The following is a 6,000-nucleotide window of genomic DNA, read 5'->3' as shown; positions in this document are numbered from 1 at the left end:
GAGAGTGAGTGAGAGAGAGAGTGAGTGAGAGAGAGAGAGAGAGAGAGAGAGAGAGAGAGAGAGAGAGAGAGAGAGAGAGAGAGAACTTCATCAGCCATCTTTGCTGAGTGTTTAACTAGGATACACTATAGTATAACGTAACGTTGAGTATAACCACCCAAACGGCGATTCCAAGTGAGCGCTTCGAAGAAGCGGCAGACTTTCACAAGGAGTTTATTTTCGGCTAATGTGACAGGGTCCGCATTTGCAAACTTTAAGCGCAAAGGAGCGTTATTACAGCCGAGTTAGGGCTACTGTTGTTTCACGCAGCGGAAAGGAAGCTATGATGTTAACCAGACGAAGAGATCAATCATTCCTAAGTTAGAAACGACCACGGGGAAGAGCAAGCAGCAGCAGACGAACTCGGTGTCGACGCAAACCATCCGACCGCTTGCATCACCACGGCAGCGTGTGGGTGAGGATGAAGAGAGGAGAGGGCGACGTAGCCGCTCGCCGCGTCGAATCAGGTGGCGCAAATCCTCCCTGTTCTGTGGTGGCGCAGGCCGCATCGCTGAAAGCAAAACAAAATGCCGGCGTTCAGGAGAGAGGCAGGGCGGTCTTATTTTCTCCGTTGACGGTCCGGTGAGCGGCAGCGCGTCAGCCGGAAGACCCGCGCATCGGTTCTGGCGCCCCCGATATCATCACAACACCGCCGAGGATTCTCGTCGACCAAGGACTGGTTGGTGAGCTTCCGTTTTCTTTGGATGTGCGTGTTCCGAGGGATTCGCTACTCGTCCAATCCAGGTTCATTTATTAAGACCATTGTGATGAATTTGCTATTTGCTTTTGTATTCTTTGCTGATGGTTAGAAATAACTCTAACAGCAGAAGCTAGTCATTTTGATGGTTTGTTACGGCTGCGTTGTCATGGGGCAACGCATCCCTGTGGGGCAACAGCATCCCTGTGCTGTTACCATTTGAAGTGCAGAGCACGTTACGGTGCCGCCTGGTCGTCGTAGCTCGTTCGCTGTCACTCTGTCAAGCCAGCGTTGCGACGTAACGGACCCAAAGAGAAGCTTCGAAAAAGAAGCGGATTATGTAGTTAGAAGTATTCGAAACTCTTGAACCGCTGACGCTTGGTTGGTTTTTGCGATAGTAAGCGAAAAAAGTGGATGCCAAAAAACGACGCGTTCCAAACTGCGCAGTAAGGCTCCGGCACGTGCTAGAAGAAAGCAAGCGCGAAAAGAGCAGAACTCCCGCTCGCGCTGTTTCAGGCAGAGAGCACGCGAGCACTGCGAAGGCGGGAAATTTGAATTACATTGTACAAAACCTCTGTTCATTTCATCAAGCGAGGAGTGAGACAGGGAGGGTGACGGGCGGTAGCAGCGAGCGGATAGCTGCACCACAGCCACTCTGGCGGATTAATCACTGCTTGGAACTTCCAACCGCTTTAATTTTTTTATTATTTCTAATGGGTTCGATGTTAGGGCGCTGTTTCTGAAATTGCTAGCTCGAATCCCAATATAAAAAAGTCATATATGACAAATCCTAACCAAAAACATCGTCAAATCGCGAATTGACCCCAATGGAGGCTTTTGGGTTCAATCAAGCTTTAATAAATGGAACACGGAGCAGCTCTGGGAAGCGCTGAGCAGTCCAAAATTATATATAAAAGAAGCCCATATCCACCTCTGCCGGATGCGTGGCATGCGGTGATCTTTTTTTAAAAAGTCAACAAGAACATTACGGTAACGGGGACGATGTTTGAACGTTTTCTGCTTCGGATGAGGGAGTGTGCAAGAACCATCGCGTCAGTACAAGTTATTTAGATGTTGCTGATGCTTATCTAGTGCTAATAATATTGACATACTCAAACCAAATGAAGTGTTGGCCGCCCTGTCAAAGCCTCTTCCCTGCATTTTTTTTTTCACCAACAGTGTAATTACCTCTTGATAATTGACTTCATGTCATTTACTGCTTTCTTCATGTCTTGAGAGAAGGTGGGCATTCGTTCATTTCGAAATGCGAAATATGCACTTTGGCACTGTAGTCGAAGGTACCATTCCGAAAGTGTCATGTTACGTACGTTTTAGCTATGTTACCTTAAAGGAGCCATTAGGAGAAAATACAACTTCGTTTAATTTGATAGAACTAGGATTCAGTATCTCACTCAGCTCCATTAGAGCCACAAAATATGTTTTTTTTTAAAAGCAAGAAGTATTTAAAAACTTTCAAATTTTGCGCCACAGTGACGTGTAATGAGCAAGAATGACGTCATACGGGCCAACAATAAAACATAATTTTAAGTGCGTTAACGGCACTTTAGCATTCAAGTGATGCGGTCAAATGGAACTAGAGGCCCCATCACAGACGTCCAGTCATGTGTCGTCGCGACAGGTCAGTTAGGCGGCCGCCAACCGCACAAACAAGGTTCCGTGACGTCATAGAAAATTTGCGGGAAATCGGCTAGGGGGTCGCGACTGCTTCACACGTTTTCTTTAATATCTCCGTTATTTGTTCGAAGATTGCGATGATGTTGGTATCATTGTTATCGGGTCTAAGAAGTCTTTCTAATAAAACCAACTTGTATTTTGTCTTCATGGCTCCTTTAAAATGTGGCCCACGGGGAACAGGGTGAGGGACGTATTGTGCAGCACTTTCGGCACCAACCTGCCTTTCAACCGCCAATAATCAACTGGAACAATCCTGGCGCAATGCATGGTGGGATTGTGCAACTCCAGCGCGGCGTCCCAGCGGGAGATATAGGGATTTCCTTTTTAGCCCAATCAATCTTGAACAACGCGTCTCTCAGCAGTCTACGCGGTGCGCATAAAAGAGAAGCGGGCGGTCGTCCCTCATAGAAACATGACCCGGCCCAGAGACTGCAAGTGTTCCGTTGTGTGCATTAAGCGGCAGTGCAGCGCCTCTCTCCCCGCACATAATGGCACTCGGCTGACGCAAGCGAACCGGCGCGTTTCGCGGCTGCCGGCTGGGAGCGTTGATCGCCGGTTCGCATTGCGGCCGACGCCTGTTATAATGACTGCTGCGCTCTTCCTGGAAGGACATCATCGACCCGCCGACGCCTCTCGAGACGGAAAGGTGCGCCGCTCTTGCACTGCCCCAAAGGGCTACTACAGTGCACAGGTCTTCCGCTTCCCGGAGTCGCTGTGCGGGTTACTGTCGCACGCCCAATGGGCCATTACCTGCGCTGTCCAAGACAGGAATGGACTGCGGAGACTCGATGCTCCCGTGACCGGCAGACTGTCTGCGCAATGGCACGTGCTTCGGAGCGCCCTCGGCTGTTGTCCGATTGGAACGATGTAACTTTGTGAGCGTCGTAAATGATGCGTTTGTTTTGAACGCTGGCGGGAAGGCTTGTTTTTTTTAGCAATTGGTACACGCGTTCTGACGTTGCATCAACTGCCTACACAACGACCCAGCTCCAGGATTGCCCATGCACTTCCGGACTAGGAAACCACCCCACAATATAGTTTTGTTGTTGTTGTTGTGTCTGTTCTGCTCTTCATAGAAAATTTCAAAAGATTCATTATGTAAATCGATTCTTTTCCTTGGCACCTCAACAACGACCTTCAAAAGTCTACATTTCTGCATATTTTTCTTCCTGTCTTCTTTTTTAGTAACTATTATTTTCGATTTTGGATTCCTTTATCAGAGAAAAAAGGTTTCAAATTCTTCTAATAAAGTTTTCTCGAGCACTGTAAATAGCTAGGAATCTTCTTACTTTTGTAAAGACTAGTGTTTGGCCGATCATCTGATTGGCTGGGTGCAATTCATATAGACTTTGCTCAATAAAGTTTCTTCTTTTTCTTCTTCTTCTTCTTTTGCTTTGTCTTTTTCTTTTTCTTTTTTTTCTTTTTCTTTTACTTTTCCTTCTTCTTCTTCTTCTTCTTCTTCTTCTTCTTCTTCTTCTTCTTCTTCTTCTTCTTCTTCTACCTTATGATGACTCTGCGACTATGTTGTCTTACCGTTGCGCTCTTTTGTTTAGGAGTCAGTTTGTGTTTGTATTGTGTTCAGGTGGGACCAACCACAAGTACGTTTTGTTTTAGTATGAATATTACCACGCTCAGGCTTAACGCGAGCTTCGGGACAGGCCTGTAGTGGACGTCTACGTATTTCAATGCGTAACATTGTTTGCCTAGTACCCCAACCGTGTAACGCCTCCATTTGCACAGAAATGAATAACTTGCGAAGTCAACATGTTTAAACGTTATAGTAGCGTAGACAAAGACAGTGAAACGAATTTTTGAAAATCGAGAAAAACAAAAAATCAAAATTTCATAAAAATCACCCACAAAATAACGAGAAAATTAAAAAAAAAACGGTAAAAAACAACGACGAAACCTCGTACAAACAAAACAGCAGCGATAACGTGCCAAACGTGTACGGCCTGGATTTGGACAAAAATGCATAATTGGTTGAATTAATGCATTTAATCGTTACAATAACGTGCAGTTAATTGGTTCAACGGAATCAACAAATACTAAAGCTAGCGTAACAAAAAATACATAAAAAGTAAACTAACGCAATAACAACTACGTATCTTATACACCATCTCCCAAAAATGAGACAAAAATAAAGATGCCTGGGAAAGAACGGTGGAAAGAAAAATAAAAAATCGTGGAAACAGATCAACTGTGCACCATGCCGTGCATCTGCACAAAAAATACATAATGAGCAAAGTCAAGGCAGTTATAATCGCTATAATAGCGTAAAGGTACGTCATCGGCGAAAATAAACAAACGACTCCTTTAAAACAATAAATATTGGCTATAGTCGCAGCGAAATCTGGCTATAAAATCTTCACTATCCCTTCCCAAAGAAAGTTCAGAGAAGTGCGAAAGCTCTGTCACATCAAAACTGCGTCAAACGCGCATCGAAACCTCCGATGAAAGTGCGTCCAATCGATCGTCAAGCCTTCGAAGACGCAAATCGCAAACGAAAAATGAACCCATGCGATGATTTTTTTGCGCACTAAGGAAACACATAAACGAACGATCTAAATGAATACTGATACGACGTGGTTTATGAGATAAAGGTATACTATGGTACTCCCTCATCATTGTCGATGCGTGTGTTGTGTTGTCTAGAACCGTTACTTTTTTCGATTTTCAAACAACCGCTTCGACACAATGGCAGCCCGATTTCACGCCCGCGCCGTGTTTCCAGAGATCCTATCATAGCTTTTCGGTCGACCAACCCGTCTATGGGGAGATTCATCAGTTTTTCGAGAGGACGCCTGGTCCCGCTAAGAAAGCTTTCGTTTTAAAAAGATTTCGCTTACAGTGAGGTAAAGCGGCGGACTTAAGAATTCTGCGCGTTACGAGACAATTCTCAGGGTTGAATGAGTGAATTTATTATTGCGTATACCACCCACAGGAAAGTCCACCAGCAGGCGTAGTTTGTATCGCCTAAGGGTGGACATGGGAACGTCTACTGGTGTGGGGTTGGGGAAAACAGACAGGCAGGAAAGATGCATATATACGGGACAATACACTATGGAAAAAAAAAGATGGAAAAAGCACGCACACACACGGGCACGCAACCAAACACACACACACGGCCACAGTTTACTTCGCTACCGCGAGAGAAAGCGGAGCGCCGGGAGGACTTCCGAAGCGTCCAGGCACGGCCACTCGATGAAACGGACCTCCTTTCCATCGAGCGGCCGTGGTCCGAGTAGGAACCCAGGGCCTCATGGACTCCGTTTTCTCAAAGCGTCTGCACATTTTAAGTGCGAATGCACTTCTTAAGCGACCCTGAATCACGCGTCCACCGCCGTCCGTCCGTCCGCACCACATACCCACTTAGGGCGATTGGCCAAGAAGAGTTCCTAATTTCTTTAGCACATACCCACTTAGGGCGATTGGCCAAGTAATCTGAATCACGCGTCCACCGCCGTCCGTCCGTCCGCACCACATACCCACTTAGTGCGATTGGCCAAGAATCGGGCGTGAGAAGGGCTAATGCACCCGCTTAAAGGAGTACTGACACGAAATTTCAA

At 46.1% G+C, this 6,000-nt stretch overlaps 1 protein-coding gene across 2 annotated transcripts in view; it reads left to right on the top strand.

Moving 5' to 3' along the window:
• Positions 1 to 562: 562 nt before the first annotated feature.
• Positions 563 to 6,000, top strand: part of LOC144138673 (alpha-N-acetylgalactosaminide alpha-2,6-sialyltransferase 6-like) — a 102,436-nt gene continuing 96,998 nt past the window's right edge. The window contains exon 1 of one of the 2 annotated variants that reach the window (XM_077671061.1): positions 563 to 718. The gene's annotated coding sequence lies outside the window, so the exon portion shown is untranslated. Of the gene's footprint in view, positions 723 to 6,000 lie in introns of both variants that reach the window. The other variant, XM_077671062.1, reaches the window with a different exon arrangement.

This window comes from Haemaphysalis longicornis, unplaced genomic scaffold, assembly GCF_048455015.1.
Source record: "Haemaphysalis longicornis isolate Haplotype H1 unplaced genomic scaffold, Haemaphysalis longicornis Haplotype H1 scaffold_5, whole genome shotgun sequence".
NCBI classification, from domain to species: Eukaryota; Metazoa; Arthropoda; class Arachnida; order Ixodida; family Ixodidae; genus Haemaphysalis; species Haemaphysalis longicornis.
The sequence above is the reverse complement of the archived record's forward strand: the minus strand, read 5'-3'. Positions and strand labels throughout refer to the sequence as shown.